This window comes from Galleria mellonella, unplaced genomic scaffold (assembly GCF_026898425.1).
Source record: "Galleria mellonella isolate WM207_F2 unplaced genomic scaffold, CSIRO_AGI_GalMel_v1 utg159, whole genome shotgun sequence".
NCBI lineage: Eukaryota > Metazoa > Arthropoda > Insecta > Lepidoptera > Pyralidae > Galleria > Galleria mellonella.
This window is the reverse complement of record NW_026442004.1, coordinates 2,192,528-2,212,366: the sequence shown is the minus strand read 5'-3', so window position 1 is coordinate 2,212,366 and position 19,839 is coordinate 2,192,528. Positions and strand designations below refer to the sequence as shown.

Below are 19,839 nucleotides of genomic sequence, written 5' to 3'. Positions count from 1 at the left end.
CTTTAATAGGTATCTAGACGACTAGGCGAGTCGGTCGAGGATATTCTCAATAAAGGTACATCGGTAAAATTGGTGATATTAATAGGTACAATCTATAAAATAAAAATATATAAATGTAGGGGAAATAATATCAGGAAAATGTATAATTATATTTATAAGTGTCATCATAATCATCATATCAGCTTTTAACTGTCCACTGCTAAACATAAGCCTCCCCCTAGGGAAGTTTTTCTAGTAGTTGTTATGCGTGGCAGGCGAGTTGGCTACCACAGTTAGACTTTGGAGATGTTTAAAGAAGGACGCTGCTGCCTATCCGTCACCCTCCCTTATCGCCTCTTACGACACCGACGGAAAAGGATTGGGGTGGCCTATTCCATGCCGGGACCACACGGACCTACAAGTGTAATTATGTCTATATACATGCAAAACGGGAATATTACGAATTTTTTTCAGTGTGAGGCGAGATACTGTGACGCAAATAACCGTACGCCTCCTGCGAAGACTTTCGGATGAAGTCGAATCAATTGTCGGAGACGACAAACACGTTGAAACGTTTGTTAAATTTCTGTTATTCATGTATATAGAGATCGTTAAAATATGAATATAAGTGTTGTGTCTATTTTTTTTTTACAATACAGGGGGGTAACGAGCATGCGTCTCACCTAATGGTAAGTGACTACCGCTGCCCATGATCACCCACAACACCAACGGCGTTGCAGGTGTGCTGCCGGCCTTTTTAAAAAGAAATATGCTCTTTTCTTGAAGGTTATGATGTCGTATCGGGTCGGAAATACGCGGACATTATCACCAGGAGACCTTTTTTTAAGATAGCTCTTATTATTCCATTTGTGCATGCAAATTTCTAGACTACAAACAAACATGTGAATCGCAACAAGAGAATAAAATCCTTGTACAAAAATACATTTTCATTATGTCACAGCAAACAAGAAACTTTACTCGTATTTTCCAAAGGTCGCCGTACAACGGCGCGCCGTCACGTTCCTCAAGAGAATTTCACTTGGCCAACCCTTGCACATTTCTGCATAAATTTACCGAGGCATGCGATCCTAAGCAGATAACGCTTCTCTCGAGTTAGCACAGCCAGCGTAGGAGTTTGTCGTGTTACGCAATTTGCATTACCTCGTTTGTACGTGACAAGTGACTTTTGTGTCCTCATGTTAATATTCATTGCTGTGGAATATTATGAAAACAGTGAGTTTTCGGTTTTGGTTTTTATATTGTAAACAACGCTGAGTTGAAGCATGTTGTTGGTGGTCCAGTAGGACGTTTGGGGCTTCACTTTAGCTAGATCACTGCATGGAGTAGTTGTCAGGCCTCTTATTTTTTAATTCGTTTGTTTTAATATAACTTTGATATTATTAGCAGTTAATTACATATATACTTAAGTAAAGTTGATTCAGTAAAATTACAGACTTTCAGTCTTTTTTTTTTATTCTACGTTCATAAGAATGGATTTAAAAGCGGTTATAATCACACCATGAAAACTGATTAATGGTTCTCAGAATATTGCAAAAGTCGACATATATTGAGAATATTCGCGACGCTCTAGGAAGAAATGGAGAATATATATATGTAGAGATTCTTTGAGTACTCGGTTTCCTCTGCTTAGTCCGAAAGGAATCTGGCGCAATAGTAAAATAGCAAATTGAAGTAAACTGATGTAACACTATTAAACTGATATGATATAATAAAGAAAAGGTTTTTAAACTCGAAAACGGGAGATGACAGGTTATGCATTATCAGAAGAAACTATTTATATAACCTACAATTAAAAATACAACATTTTTTAAACATATATAACTTTCAGCTTAACTGATGGAAAATGATAACTGCCACTTTAGTTTTCAATAATTTTGTTCCAATATTTCATCCTTCGAATAGGTAAAAACACAACTTTGAAACACAGCCGCTTGGTAGTCAAAACACAAGAGAGCTAGAAGTACTCGTGCACACTGTTGGGAAATAGGTAAAAACACTTAAGCACCAATCAGGCATATAGCTTTTACCTCAATCCAGGAAACTCTTGACTTTTTTTCAAACAATTTTATTCAGTAACAAATATTTCCTAGAAAGAACTAAAGAAAAAATATAAGCCTAATACTAGCTACGCAGCTAACCTTTTAAATATTATCCTCGAGAGTTATCTTTGCAACGAGACGTTATGTAAGTAAAGAACTTACGATACTGTTAAACTTTTTTCCGAGCTCAATTTTTTAATAAAACATGAACATTTCTCAGAATCCAAGCCTCGTTGAGTTTTAGAATGATACTTAAAGTGACGTCTTTTTTGGTATTTATAACAAGAACTGTAACAATTACTTTGTTGTTCACCTTTCCTTTATTCAATCAAGACCCTTTTTCATAGAATCAGCTATCCATAGTAAAATGTCAAGTAGCTAAAATTAAAATATTAGGACCTTTAAGTCCTTTTGTTGATAAAATAGAAATAAAAGAAGAAAATCCGATTTCTAAATTGATACTCTAAAAACAATAAAACAACGCAAAACACCATTTTCATGGTTCCATCTTTTGAATTTATTTATGTTCAATCACAAATTTAATTTAAGAAGCAGTCCTTGCTTTTTTGCAGAGATTTTCATAATAATAATTATATATACCGGCTATTTTATTTTTAAACTGACTTCAAAAAAGGAGGAAGTTCTCAATTCGATTATATCTTTGTCTATGTTTGTTACCTTATAGCTCCGCCATTTATAAAACAATCTGTAAAATTCTTTATCTGAAAGTATATACTTTCAGATTAAACCCAAAAAAATAAATCAAAATCGATCCAGTGATTTAGTTTTTAAACATAATATAATAACTAATATTACCGTGAATGAAGTCGGTATTTTTGGAACAAAACCTTACATTATTAAACAAATGTACTTTCATAATATTATTACGTTAATACTCGTAACATGAATAAGGATTACTTAAAGATGAACTACAAATTTGTGATAATATTACATGTATCCTTTCTATAAAGACAAACTGTAAGTTCAAAACTTTTGACATTATGGATTAGAGGATAGAAAGAAAGACGGTCAAAATTTTAAAGCATTCGTTTGGTTCCTCTTACATATTCATAACATACCCACCTAGCTAGTCCATGTTCTATAAAATAAAGAGTAGCAGGCAATAGCCTATATAGAGAGAGTATTCTCTAATAAAAAATAAAAAAAAAAAAAACAGAAAATTATATTAGAGACAATTTGAAAGCATATAGCTGAGCAACAAATTGATTTCTGTAAAAATAGAAAAATTGATAGTCATCATAAGTTTATCGATACACATTGAAAAGTCAAGACAATATTGGTTGGGTTCAGGTCTATAGCAGATCGTCGTAATAACAAGAAGAGTAGCTACTTGATCCGAGGCAATGCGGCTTTGTTTCAGTGAATTTACATTTATATTACTTTGAGTTTTAAGCAATACCTGCATGCGGCGTGCGGCTGGGTCGTGCCACGATCGAAATAAATTTCCAAACTACTGAAAAGAGCTGATACGGGTTCTTTGAAAATTCAGTTGGCTTTGAGTTAAGTATACAGAGCAAGTTGTTGGAACAATTTCGCTTTGATGAGCTACCAATAATGTTTGTCTTAGGTGAACATACGTGATCTCTTTGATTTTAATTAAATGTATATTATATTAATACTATAAATGTGGAAGTTTAAATTATTGTTACTCACTCACTCCTAAACAGTTGAATAGATTTGAATTAAATTAAGTACATAAATAAACCATATTTTAGATTATTATAGAATACCATGTCACGCCGTGTGTGCCCCGACATAGAATGGGCCACCCCTTCCTTTCCCGTGGATGTCGTAAGAGGCGACTAAGGAAACTTAAGGTCGAGGGATGAGCATGAGCATTCCTCTTAAAATGTCTCAAAAGACCTATCTGCGGTTGCCAACCTGCCTGCCAAGTATGGAAATTACTGGCAAAACTCCCTCTTGGTAAATATCGTAAAGAAATGGCTCCCAGTCCCCGGAAACTCCGCTATTTCTGATTACAGTAGCGGTCACGGTAACGGTCGAGCAGGGAGTGCTAAAAATCTTCGGAAGAGATTCCGCTACCAACCACAGCGATTGGACCTGGTAACATACAATGCACGAACCTTAATAACCAATGAAAAGATTGTGCAACTGGGAGAAGAGGTGAACAAGTTACACTGGAATATCATAGGATTATCTGAAGTCCGAAGACAGGGGGAGGATACGAGAATCCTTGAATCCGGTGACTTGTTCTACCACCGGGAGGGTGACCATCCATCCCACGGTGGTGTCGGGTTCATTGTCCGCAAGTCCCTCGTTAATAATGTTCTAAAGACCCAGAGTGTGTCCGGAAGGGTGTTGTGCCTGATACTCAGAATTACCAAAAGGTATTCACTGAAGGTTATACAGGTATATGCGCCGACCGTGATACACTCCAATTATGAGGTAGAGGCAATGTATGAGGACATTACGCTTCGACCTTCCACTGCTAAATGTGTAAACCTCCCCTATAGACTTTCATAAAAAACGGTCCTGAGCCACCTGCATCCACTGAATTCCTGCAATGCATTTGAGGTCGTCATTCCATCTAGTGGATGGTCGTCTTACATTGCGTTTGCCCGTACGAGAACGCTACGCAAGAACTGTAAATTATATAAATGCATATAAATTTTATAATAGATAAAGTTCTTTTTCTAAAAGAAGATAATAAGAGAAACATAACATTAGATTCATTTGATAAAATCTCACTAACTATTTGATTGTTTGTTTTTCTGTAATGGATAATCTCAAAAACTAAACAACCGATTTAAAAAATTCTTTCACTCATAAAAAGCTATATTATCAACGAGTAAGTATATGGATATATATTATTTCCGAAAAATCTATCCACTCGTGTGAAAGCGAGCCGAATTTGTAATAAAATTATGCAAAATTACTTAAAAAAAAATTACTACTACGGTTATATTATATTAATAGGTATAAAAATGTGTTGTGTATTTTTTAGAGAAGGTAACACAGTAACGCAGACATCCATCACATGTCTAATCCATCAACTTATTGTTCGAGATGTAACAATAAACATGGGCCAAACACAGTTTCCAGGCAACTGTATGAAACAGGTTGCTTTTATATATAGAAAGGTACTTACCTACTTGTAATATTTTTCCTCGCACAACAAAATAAATAAAATTTATCAAGAAACGTAACTTATATTATATAAAAATGTACAAAAATAATATGTAAATAAAATTGTAGGTAACATTTTTGTATTATTTACGAAACTTCAATTTTTAAAAGTTTTTATTATAATAATGACTGTTATAAATATAAACAAGCTGAAGTGGCAATGAGATGGTCACATAGCTCGAAGAATGGGGAAGAAAGGTTCTTGAGTGCCGATTCCATACGGACACAAGTAGTGTAGAACGATCCTCCACTAGATGAAGCGACATCAAATGTATAGCAGGGAGTCAATAGATGCAGGTGGCTCAGGACTGTTCTTTATGGCAGTCTATGGAGGAGGCCTATGTTCAACAGTAGACAGGTAATAGCTATTGTTTTTTATACAACTTAAAATGGCAAACAAGCTGACGGCCCACCTGATGGAAAATGGTAACCGTCGCCTATAGACATGAGCAGTACCATGGACATAACAGAGTATACTGTTTCACCCATGATACCCCCCATGCGTTGCCATTCCTGAGGACTCAGGTGTTATTCCTCTGTACCCAGTAAATTCACGCCATATCCCACCCTTCAAACCGAAATACAGCCATACAAACACAACTGCTTTACGGTAGAAACAAGAATGGGACAGAGGTGCCCAAGCAATCGACTTTTGTACAAAGTCTTCCTCTGGTAAAATGATGCTAATGTAAAAATGTAAGCTAAGATGATAAATGACTCTTATATTAACTATTAGATCGGTATTTATTATAAAAGGTTTTCTGTAGTATGTCAATATACCACGCATGAGATCTAGCAAGATAATGTAAGACTTCTAGTATTGCATTATACCTTTATAACTGACGACTAAACTTAATATGTGATTGTGTATTTGTATTATTAATACGTTTATTTTCATTCATGATGCATTTTTAGGGTTCCACACCAAAAAAGTGCATAGAATCCCTTATAGCAGCACTATGTCTGTCCATCCGTCTGTCATAGTGTTATAAGTCAGCAACTAAAAAGGCTATCGATTTGAAATTTAGAATAGTTTTAATATATTCACAAATATAGCAATGGTAATAATTGAAAAATATTTATTATCTTTATTAGGGGATCCAAAAAGATACCGAAAATTGACCTACGAGTCCAAATTGTGCATCATAAAAAAGGTTTCGTTTCAATATTTTAAAACTAAATTTTATATATTTTTATGCCCTTGGCCTATGTCCAGTTTTATCTCTTTTATTTTCACTTTACTTATATGTATCTAATTTATTTTATAATTATTGTAAATTATAATTTTATTCTACATAAATAATGAAAAGTAAAAAAATAACAAAATTATTTGTGCGATGTATGAAGTTCACTACATATCGCCTCACTAACATAATGTCGATAATTACTGACGTAGGTGGTAACAATTCATATTAACTCAATATATCTATATAAGTATACTTTATAGTATTTTGTATTACATCGTGTTGCATTAACCATTTTATTGGCAAATAAGAAGAGTAATAAAATAAAATTTGTTCGTTATATACGGGATCTGTAATAAAATTGCATCCCATATAGAATAAAATTGCAATTTTTATATTTATATCTCTTTTACAGAACCGACGTAAAATTTAAAATACGATGTAAAAAAAATAACCATTGATCTATGGTTAAATCTTACTTTTTTTTTATATATTAAGACGTGACAATTTGTCACATATATTTTACACAAATTTTATAAACAGGAAAGATTTGTGTGTCTGTTTGTAATGGATAAACTCAAAAATTACTCAAGCAATTTAAAAAATCCTTTCACATTTAGAAAGTCAACCAACCAGTGATAAAGAATATATATTATTTAAAAATAAAATAGAGTTCTCTACGAAAATGTGAACCCAAAATGTCTAAAATTTATCTATTAAAACTAATATAAAATATTAACTATTTTTCTATCTATTTATCTGTACGAGGTCGGGGTAGATCGCTAGTTGCACGGTCAATGTACAGTGTAACACTGTTTTTAGAAACTTGTAATTTTATATATAGATTCCCTTTAGGATGGAGGCATTTACTAAGAATTTCTTTTGAATTCCCACGGGAGCATAGCCTAACAAATTTCATGTGGGCGAGCCCGAAGTAAACAGATAGTGTTATATTATTACATTACCTTTAAGTATCGGTTTTGGACTAAGTCGCTGTGCTCGTTCAATTTGATTACACCTACATAAGATACTATTGATTCTGGGTTTGATTAAAGACCAAACTACGGGGGCTACATCGATAGCTGTTCATCATTTAATTAAGAGAGTAATTGGATGGATTCCAAGACCAAATAATCGAAGAACTCTCAATCGATCGATGAAAATATTTTAACTCGATTATTTGACCACCAGAGAAAATTAGAGTACGAATTTAATTTAAGTTCATTTTAATTGCTGTAATTATAATATTTAATAGTGAATCTTACTAAAATTTCATAGTAAGCTGAAAAGGATAGCAACAAACGGAATGGTTTTTATCATTTTGTATTCATAATTCGCATAAATGAGGCAAACGAAAACAACTGAATTAATTACTGCCAAATATAACTTCGTGATTTTCAAATTCATGCTATGTATATAAGAGTTGTATAAAAGTTATTTTAAATGGAATTTGGTACCCATATATAGTAGTAAAATATCCTATGTCCCATGTGAAACAATATTTTGTCGTATTTTAAATTACAAAACGAATCCTCATCATGTGGAGTTAGTGCGTGAAACTTAATTTTTTTATTTTTACATTTATGTTTTTTGGAAAAAAAAATGTTCAGTCATAATCGTTAGCAATCTTTTAAGTGAGTACGCTATCAACATAAAAAAAAATAAGGGGTCAAAAACTTAAAAATTTCGGTTTTATCGTATATAAATAGAACTATGTCAAAAATATTTACATATATAAAGTTATCAAGTGATCTATAAACTTGCTTATATACTAAATATTGACTGAATAAATATTAATTTACCTTACCTAAAAATGTGTCAGTATCTTCTTCAAAGAAAAGTATACTCAGAGAAACTAAATATCGTAGGAACAGGACCTTCTCATCCTTTTTACTGGAGGCTCTTAAAATGTTTATCTGTATTTCAATGCAGCTATATTTACTTTCTACAAATTAATCCAATGCCTTTGTTAACTCAATTACACGGATAATTATTTCGCGCTTCATTTACCATCAGAGTTGATGATTCCCAAATTACAGTATTGTTTTTCAACTGATTGGATATTGCTTTCGTTGATCAAATTGTTGACAGGTCTCGAATTAATATTTGTCATATTAATTAGGTATGTATTATATACTATTAATAGATTTTTGTTTTGCGAATAGGTATTCTCATACTATACTATAATTAAGTATAAATTATTGATTAATACTGTAAATAAATATGACATAAAACATCTTTAACATGCATTAGAATCACCGGTTTACCATATTAAGTTACTACAGAAAATAAAATTTATGTAGATACAGTACTACCAATAATACTACTATTAAACAATAGCTTTTGATGGGCTCGAACTGAGATAAAATACTTCCTACGACAAACGTTATAATATAAGAAAATGTGAATTTTAAGTACATTCAAAATGATTACAATTTGGTCAATTAACCAGAGGATATAAAAAAAATAATTCCAATGAGGCAAACTAATAAACTATCCTATTTAGTAAACCTTTTTTTTTTTTTGCTGCATGTTGGTATATATGCATAATAAGCATACAAGTTTATATCCCTTTGTACATATTATCATTCACAGAAGTCGTTAACTACTACCGCTGAACATAGGCTTCTTTATTTACAGTTTGTGAAAATATATACAGATATTTAACAGCCGATATAATGAGACAAACTGCATCACGCAACACCCAATGCTTGAATGAATACATAAAATATCCTAAATGCAATGTTTTTTTTTTTGATCGATAATGAAGTGGCGATCCCGTCCACGCTATTGGTGTACACTGGCGGGGCACCAGTGAGGGATGATTGGTGAGGATGAAAAGGCAGGTCAGTAACCCCTTGGTGACGAATTTAACGATATATTAGTCACGATAACTAACAGAGGGAACAGCGTGGAGGTCGACCTGATAGGGTTATTATATTGATAACAAAGAGGGCTAACCGCCCCATTAGTAACAATCCACTTCCCCCCTATATGCTATGTTAGGATATACCTACCCGTGTACTAAATTTCATTCAAATCTGTTCAACAAACATCCATGCATCCATTGTTACACTTTCACATTTATTATATTAATAGGATCAATGCAGCATCATATTAATTTACTTACACAACTTGACTGAGCTAATTAGGAAACAATTGATTGGATTAATTACAAATAAGCAACCTGCGTGTATTTATTAGAAAACAACCAGAAAAACGTCTCTAATAGCCAACATTAAGGCCAATTAGTAGACATTCGTATCCGCGTCACATTACACTTCGTTAAAGAGAACATCGAGGGTTTTCCTTATATTTATTATAGGGGCCTCTAGCGGCCATTGTGAACGGAATAAAACGTCCAAGGATAAGCGAAGTCTCATTAGATGTTCATTACGGACCATAACTCAAATGCTCAAAGCGACTTCTAATAATTAGACTAGAGGACAGCGTGTCATCAATTCGGTAAAATGAACCTAATTGATGTACGTGATGAATGGAATGACAGATAAATATGTGTTAGAAGTCTATAATATACTGTGACACTTTGCTACTTAATTTGTGGTTTATCTGTTGCATTAATTTTTCTTGTATCATCATCATCATATCAGCCTCTAACTGTCCACGGCTGAATGCCTTTGAAGATTTTACCAGTAGTTGCCACGTTTGGCAGGTGAATTGACAACCGCAGTTAGGCTTTGGAGATGTTTTAAAAGGGACGCTGCTGCCCATTCCACGTCCTCCCTTATTCAACTCTTACGATACCCACGGAAAAGGAAGAGGTGACGTATTCTATACCGGGACCGGTAAATGTGAAAGTAATAAAGATGTTAGATAGTTTGAATTATTGTTACACAATCGTGCTTTAATGATTAATAAGATTTTTACGATTTGAATTTAGAACGTATAAATCATATTCTAGACATTTTTAGCGCATATTTTACAGCTAGTACGAAAACAAAATTTTTAAGGAAATAAAAAATTAAATTAAAATTTATGTCATATATTATATTTTTAACGTAATTCGAGTAAAATAACATTTATAATCTTGATTTTTCTTCATAAGTGATCAAGTTTTATAAACAATATTTGCTGTAAGAATTATATAAATTATAATATCAATGCGATATAAAATTACAAATGTAAGAATGAATTTGTTCGTCTGTTCTTTGATATGTTTACAAAAAAATACATACATTCAATAATATCAAAAATTGAATTTCTTTATATTCAGTAAATTATTCTAATATATGGGAAATAAATTAAAAATTGTTACAATAATAATAAAATATCTCCTTTACAACTAAACAAGCTTGTCTGAGCATGCTTGTATAGGTGCCACATATCATTTTCAAGCAACACGTCGCTGGAAGGTAACTCGAAGTTCTAAATTGCGAAGTCACGAGCCCCGATACTGTACGAGTATGTTTGCAGTTTTATCTGAGGAAAATATCTGTGTAGATACGAGAAAAATTGATGGCTATAAACATCGTGTCCGGTGTTATGAGAGCTTCACGAATAGTGGCAGAAAATATCGACAATGTAATGTGAGAACGATGTACTTATCACGTTTGTTTTATATCGTAGTATTTGGTCTGCGATGGTTGAGAAACGTTGAGTTTTGTTTTTATATATCTACAGTTTACTCTCTATATCCATTTATTATTACACATTTTTGTTCTAAACTCTACTTTTATTTAAAAAAAATAAAAAAAACAACAGCCGGATTTATTTGCCCGTTCTTTTCAGTTGAAATTGCATTTAAAATTGGGCGATTATATTATATTATTTATTTATATAATAATATAATAAAAGCCTATACAAGAATCTTTAGGAAGATAATCATCTTATTAGCTGTGCTGTATGAAATTTGGAAGACGTGTAGTTTCAGATATTGTTATTAGAATTTTTTTTTGTTTCTGTTTATTACAAAGTAGTCCCAACAGAAGTTTAAACTCTAAAATAAACCTATATTCAAGTGGGATATCACATTACTTGATTGTTTTTTTATTTTATTGATTTTTGTGCAGTATTTAACTTTTAATGTTTCAAAATTTATTTCATTATGGATTATAGTTGGGAGCATTTTTTTTTTCTGAAAATGCTTAAATATATAGTAATACTTACTCAATAATAAAAACAATAATTATTAGTACTGTAGTTACTATTTCATATAAAAGATACAATAAACAATTTTGTAAATAAATTCAATATATCTCCTACACAGTTAACAATAAGGAATAAATTTTCTTCTATACAAAACAAAACCTTATAAATTATTTAATGTACGGAACTTTCGTTATATGAGGGGAACACGCACTTGATCGGTTTTATTACTAGGCAGTTTCACGGAAACATTGACATACATTTCATAGGGACGCAACAAAAAATATCTGAACCATTAAAGTGTGAAAGAAGGAAAAAAGTATTAGATTTTATTCGTCGATTGACGCGACAAAGATTACGGTCTTATCCTCGTTTTCGCATTGTCCATTATATCCTTGACCTGATAAAATAAAAAAACAAGAAAGGGACAGATTTCAGAACTCTGTGTATACTCATTTACTTTTCCTTGAAATAAATGGAAATAAATACGCCTGAAGATGAAATTTCGAAACCGGTTGAAAGTATAAATAATAATTTTAATAAAGACAGTGTAAGAAAGTAGAAATAAGTTAAATAATATTATATATATAATTGAAAGTAAATCGCGTTGATATTAAAAATAAATATTAGAGATTTATTAATTATTAATCATTAAGTAGGTAGTATATATGTACCTAATAATTCCACTACTGCCATAAATGTAGATGTTAGTAAGAATTTTAAATGTTTGTTTCTTATTTAAGTTTAAACGACTGAACTATTTTCTATAAAATTTGTTACACATATAGGATACATTAACACCTGCATCTGTAAGATACAGCTAGTAAATAAGTATAATATTTAATTTTATGAATAACAAAATGACTGACATATCAACATTACTAAAAGTAAAACTACTGGGTAAAAAATCAGTCGGTGGAAATTGTTTATTTGTTTGAACTCTATGCAACTCAAAACGTCAAATAACCTAACGGACCCGCTGATATAAAATGGCAACCGTGTAGCCTATCAATATAAACAGCACCGTGAACATAACAGTTATATCCTTCTAAAATTAAGTTTTATATTCCTCGAGCCTCAATTACTCGTAATTTTATTAGTGTTCCCATATTCCAAAAGGCAAACGGTAGTTCCTTGACAATAGTTGTCACAATATTTGCCAACAACCGCAGTCCTTTATTGTAGGCCGGTGTCAACGCAAATTGTTCCTTAGGATCATTTAAAGCGTTACACTTTGTAAGATTCACGGTAACTTCCCTTCTTTCCCCGAAGGACCAAGTGATGGTGGTGCTTCTTGGAATAATTTCATTTTGTTGTACCAGTATTCTACGCCTTAATATAATTTAATTAATTTAAATTCTTTTTATTAAATTACAACATTTATTGTTAAAAGTTTTATAAGCACTCATTATATCTGATTGTAAACAGAACAGGATTGATTTATATATTTATTTATAAATAATATAATTATGCAAGTCAGTACTTACGTTTAATAAAATATTTATAAGTGTACCTACACATGTGTAAGGATGCAAAAATTCCACAAAATATTATTCTTTGTAATATTAGAATAAAAGTCCTAAAAACAAGACCTATAAACCTACTTTTTTTTTCTTATTAATAATACCATAAAAAAACTTAAAAATGTATAAAAATGAATAAATCAAAATTTTTATCATAAGAAACGGGTTGATGTTCTCGGAAGACCTGTAAAGTAAAGTGTAGTTTTATTAAGTTTAGTCCAGTATCAAAAACAAATGCGTCGCCATGGGAGTGTATCCGTGATACAGCCGAAAAGTTCCACCCTGCACTGCGGGACGGACTGTTTAAAATTCCAGGATTGTGCTGCGTACAATAAATTTAACTCCGAAGAGCCCCAGGCGTAGTAAATTTTGTACTTATTTTCTACAAATTATTTCTCCTAAGTGTTGTGCTTTATAAATATTATATATTGCTTTATATATAAGTTAGGAAATAAATTGATCTACACTTTAGGAATCTCAATAATTTAATATTTTTAACAGCAAAGAAAAGACGAGAAAAACTTAGTTATAAAAACATATCACTTATTGCAAAAATAAAATCTTGTTGCAATTGAGAAGATTTATGAGTACAGTTACAGTCACAGTCAGTTAATTAAACGATTTCTGAAGAATAACTTTTTAAATTTGCAATTTTTGTATACGTTATAGGATAACCTTGACATTTGAAATTGACACAATTTATAATGTAAACGGATTAATAGACATTATTAAGAGTTATTGTATTTATACTGATATAGTTGATATTGGTATAAACACAATTTGTGTTTATTGTATTTACACTATTTTCACCGGTACCATTCCTGTACTGGATTACCCAAATTATATTATTTTCTCTCTAACTACACTGGGTTGGCTGAAAGAGATCTCTTTCAGAGATAAGCCCTCCCTTGCTAACAAGTTGTTAAACTAATCGTCGCATGTATTGTTTAAGTGCAATAAAGAATATATAATAGTTGTGAAAAAAATGTGAATTTATTATAAGTTTATCGTGTTTAGTAATTTAGAGTATAGCCAAAGTTATCAACACATTACATCAGCCATTACTTATTCACTGCTGAAAATAGGCCTTGTCCATAGACTACTATAAGGAACAGTCCTGAGCCACCTACATCCACTGACTCCCTTCAAGGCATTTGAGGTCGTCACTCCATCTAACTAAGGGTCGTCCTACACTGTATTTGCCCGTACGAGATCGCCAGCCAAAATAATCTGCCAAAAAACCTAAAAGCTATGTAAAATGCTTTAAGCATTAAGTCCGCCATGTACACATATTTGAACTAATGAATAAATAAATAAATAAAATAACCTGTCATTTGTTATCCATAAATGCATGTATAGTGTTACTATCTCGTTCTTTTTCATACGAGTTGTAACGAATTTATAAATGGAATCAATTTCCACATTATCTGAACCCATGCCAGGGTGGCATGCGTGTTAAAAAAAAATGAAAAAGAAAACGATTTGCAGCTAGTAATAGCCAATTATGCGAATGTTAATAGCTAGAAAAGTGTCCATTGCGACGAATACAATGGGACGTCGTTATTTTTCTTTTTTTGTTAGGTGGTATACTGAAAATTTCCGCTAAATAAATTTTGAAATTATTTTTCTTTGTGTTGCCAAACCAAACTCAGATAATCCATCATCAACTGTGATTTCATTTCATTTAAAGTACAGAACATAGAAAAGAAGGAGCCGAACCTAAAATATCATGTTTTACTTATAAAATAGATAAAAATTAACTCGACAATTTAAATAAACTATGATAATTTACCTGAATTATATCAATATATGAGAGACTTTTTGCAGAAAGTTGGTATATAAGTTCAAATTAGACGTTAGATAAAATCTAAGTATATTATATAATAAGTTTACTATTGTATTCTTTTGGAGGAAACAATAAAAATAATCTATCTTATCTATCTATATTCTAAGTTGCATTACACTCTGTTAGTGAAGATAGGATTTTTTAGTAATAAAGACCTATAGTCCTATTGTTAGCAATCTACTCTACCAGGTCGACCTCCACGCGGTTCCCTCTGGGAATCATCGTACTAAAATTTCAGGTAAATTCGTTATCCCTATTAAATTGTACTGACACTCTGTTATCGTATACAGAGTCACTATTCCATTTTCATTAATTGTAAAAACCTTTTATCATGGAAACTGAACCTATTAATTAATTTTATGTCTATAAACGAGTTAAATTTAGACTTAGAACTAAGAATGGCAAACAAGCTGACGGCTCACCTGATGGAAAATAATGGCATTACAGAGCATACTGTTTCGCCCATGATAACCCCCATGCGTGGCCGTTCCTGAGGACTGGTGAAACGAGTTATATATATTTAAGGTATAATTATTATTGCAGCAGTTAGTGATACAAATAAATAACTATAACAATCCACTAACATTTCCATTTTGGGCACGGGTCTCTCCCCATAAAAGAAAGATATTAGCCCACTATGACCACGCATTCAGGCAGCTTGGTAAGTGTAGGGGTTTATTTCGAATTTTCTACACATTCGGTCAACGCCCACTCCGCGTTAGTCGGAGTCAAGAATTGCCCTCTGAAACCCTCAGTAGATGGGATTATTTACACGCCCATCCAGTATTCTTATTCCGTCTCTACATAATAATAAATATTAACTTTGTTCTAAATATTTGACTGAATAGTCAATTTAATAGTATTAAAACAGTAATACAAAATATATACAAGATAGATATAATACAGTCTTTTCTTTAATGTTCTTTGATATAGACTAGACTAAGATATTTTATATTATACTACACAATACTATATATTACAATGCAACGCCACTTTCTCTGTTTAGCGTAACAGTTGACTGGTAAAGTGATGCCATCAGGCATTAAGTACGCCTTGTAAACATATTTTAATGTGTGCAAAAGTATAAATAAATAAAAATTAATAAATACACGTTTAAAAATAAAATATTTAACATGTTTATTCTTCTCAAAATCTAACGTTATATCACCTTATTTTATAGTGTCAATATTATAAAAATTGAAATTTAAATCGTTTATTATCATATCATAAAGCTTATTTCCAAAGGTAAATTTTGGCCATTTTATACCTTTTATACGAAAAACATATACGTAGAATAAAATGCATTAATTGAAAGCAAACATCCGGCTTAAAATCTATTCGACCAAGTTCAGTATCTTACGGGATGCGAGGATCCACATAATCGTATTATAAAATTCAAATCCCCTTCATGTGTATACGAGTACGCTGGTATTATACGTGGAGAGGATTTATGTTTTCATTTTATATCCACCTGCTGGCCTGAAGATTGAAACGAAGGTTGACCAAAGGATTTAAAGAATGAATGTAAAGCCATCTGATTAAGCCAATAGAATGTTATTGAATAACTGTATTTTTGTTTAAGCTGGTAATTTTATATGTCACATTAAGCGACGTTCAAGTATCACGTAATGTAAATTTTTAAGAGTTTTTAAAGTTGGGAGGGACGGCCCTCCCAGCTCGCCCTTGGTAACATTTTTCTATACCCCCTGCCCCTCCCTATAAGTTTTTTTTTTATGGGTAATAGTGTAATAATAACGCTACCTGCGCTATCGGTATACACTGGCGGGGCACCAGTGAGGGATGATAGATGAGGATGAAACAGGTCAGTTGGCCCATAGTGATGAATTCTTAAAGAATTAATAAAGATGGTTTCCAGGGGGAACCACGTGGAGGTCGACTTGATAGGGTATTGATATTGCTAGCTATAGGGTTATTAGATCTCCATTACTATCAATCCCTGGGGAGGGATCCCCCTCCCTATAAGTTGCATAAAAACCCAAGTGACCATTTTTATCTAAAAGTAAAGAATACTGACAATGAAAATAAAAGAAAAATGATATACAAGACATGGATTCCCCGTTAAACATAAATGAAAAGGATTACCAACTTGGGAGATTTGGGGGGAAGGGATTGTTAGTAATGGAGACTAAAAATCCCATTGCTAGCAATATACCCAACCAAGTCGACCTCCTCGCGGTTCCCCCTGGAAACTATCATGGTTAATTCCTGATGAATTCATCATGATGGGCTAACTGGCCTATTTTCATTCTCATCGATCACCCTTCACTGGTGCTCCGCCAGCGTATCCCGTTAGCGCAAGTGGGGTTACATTACCATTTTCATCCACCAAAAAAAAAAACTTGGGAGATGTTAATTCTTTAGGTTTTAAGTTTAGTAACGCGTAATTTGAACTCTTCTTTCGTCACACATCGTAACGTTTTACAAGTCCCCCTTCCCCTAAATTGCTTCACGTAATACTTGAATGCCCCCTAGATAGCAATGAATTACAGAATATAAGGTCTGTGACTCCAGATCTTCATAATATGAGAATCGAGTGACAAGCCAATACGCGAGTAATATCTCTAGAGACATATTTTTAGTTCAAAGTGTTTAAGGTCTATCGGTATCGTATGTTATCACTAACGCATACATAAGGCACAACAAGACAGCATCGTACTGATTCTTTTTTTTCATGCGAATGCCAACAAAAACATATCTACATGGACAGATTAGTTTATCTTATAAATGTATATACATCATTATTCGTTAGTATAAGAGTAAACAGGGATGCTTATGCTATATATATATATATATATATATATATATATATATATATATATATATATATATATATATATATATATATATATATATATAGCAGATATCGAGTATCATACATAAAATACGAGTACATTGATAATCCTTCTTTTTATTAATCCAAATGAAAAGTTGTCTTAAAAAAATTAACTACATTACATGGTTTTTTTTTTGTCTACAGAAAATAATAAATACCACGACATTCTCTGATGATGAAATATAAAAGAAAGTTCTAATAAAGAGCGCCGACCGAGCCACTTATGGTTGTTCCACATACTCGGACGTGCTGGAGAGTCTGTCAACACAAATGCCATCCGGCATGATCACAGAGTTAAATCTAGTAGAGCAGTCCCAACGCTTTTAACCGATTTAAAAAAGAAAAAGGTTGTCAGTACGGTTGTATTTTTTTTTTTCGTGTTTGTTACCTCATAACTTCGTCAGTTATAATACTTTGGAAAATTCTTTTTTTTATCTGAACGAATATGACATATTTACAATATCTTTTCAGTAGTTAAACTGTTAAATCAAAATTACTGGTTTTGTCATAATTGAAATCGGTTTTTTTTATGAAACATAATCTTAAACTATTTAAATTATTAAACTAAAATGCCAACTGAGTTTTTAGAATACTATTCCGGGTACCATTGATGGATGATAGGTGAGAACGAAGTTAGGTTAGTTGGCCCATTGTGTCTAATACACCAGGAACTTATCACAATGCTTTCCAAATGGGGTACATAGAGGTCAGTCTAACTGAATTACGGCCCACTAGTAGTAAAGGACCTATCCTTTACTAGTAAAATATACTATTTCTGTTACAATCTGTGAAATAATAACGCATACTTTATTGTATTTTATTGTAAATGTTTATAAAAGTCAGTAACGTAATAACATCATAGTCATCAACAATGACAACGCATAAGGGGTATTTTGAGTATCATAGTGTATGAGTATTCTATGATATCGATAGTGCTTTTCATGTTTATACCAGTTTCTATTAGATAGAATGACAAACAAGCTTACGGCCGGCTAACTGCTTCAGGAGCGTCAAGAAGTGCACATTCTATCTATCACTCTATTACATCCACAGCCCTTAAGTTTTGTTTACATCATCAATACGACTTCCATCAGGTAAGCCGAAAGATTAAAAAATTTAATATAACAAATATAATATTGAAGCATTTGTACAATTTAATAATATATAAATACATCAATTTCTAATTAATGAATTAATTAATTGTGAATTGCAGAATAATCGGAAAGCAATTATTTTAATACAGATTTATATCCTGTAATTATGAAGCAAAATTAATTTTATTAACATATATTTAAATGTCAACATATCAAAAATTTATTTCTGCTACTTTACACTTAATAAATTTGATCAAAAACAGTATAATGGAAATTAATTTAAACCTGCAAGGGGAATTATTTATTAATTAATAATAATAATAATTTTATTTTTTTAAAAAATTTATACAAACATTTTTTAATCAATTCAACTTTACAATAATAATAATATTTGATAATTTATTTCATGTTGCCATATTTAAATGCTTGTGCTATAATTAAGTGCTTAATAAAACTGTTGTGTTAGTTGCTCAAGAGTTTTATTATAATTTATCGATATAAACAATATTATAAGTATTTGAAGATTGCGCATCATGGTTCTTCTATTGACCTTATTTCTGTGCCTGGAAGTGACTATATTTTATGGGTGTGACCGCACTTGACCCACCTTGTTGGGCCACTCAATGCCGTCTTAAGGGTGGGCCTATTTAACTTGAAATTGAGGCTGTATTGTGATCCCCCGATTAGAATTCTCCACTCGTGACGCGCTCTTTTATTATTAGTCTTATAGTGTATATTTTTTTTAAGATATTTTTATTAAAACTTCTATAATGCCTAATCTTGAACATTACAATTACTTATTAATTTTACTATTTCTTATTAAACTGCTTAAATTCCTTAACATAAAATGTAGAAAATAAGATGATAAAAAAATTAAAGAAAGAAAAAGAAAGATTTATTTACAGAATTATGCGACTCACACAGTAGCATGAATAAAATTACATATCTTGAATGTGTTTTTCTGTAGTCGACGTAACTGGCAACAATTTTAGCACGTGTTTTTAAACGTTGCATTTAGCGACTAA

At 31.9% G+C, this 19,839-nt stretch overlaps 1 pseudogene; it reads left to right on the top strand.

Moving 5' to 3' along the window:
• LOC113519044 (uncharacterized) overlaps nucleotides 1-19,839 on the top strand; it is a 71,175-nt pseudogene that overhangs the window by 4,391 nt on the left and 46,945 nt on the right.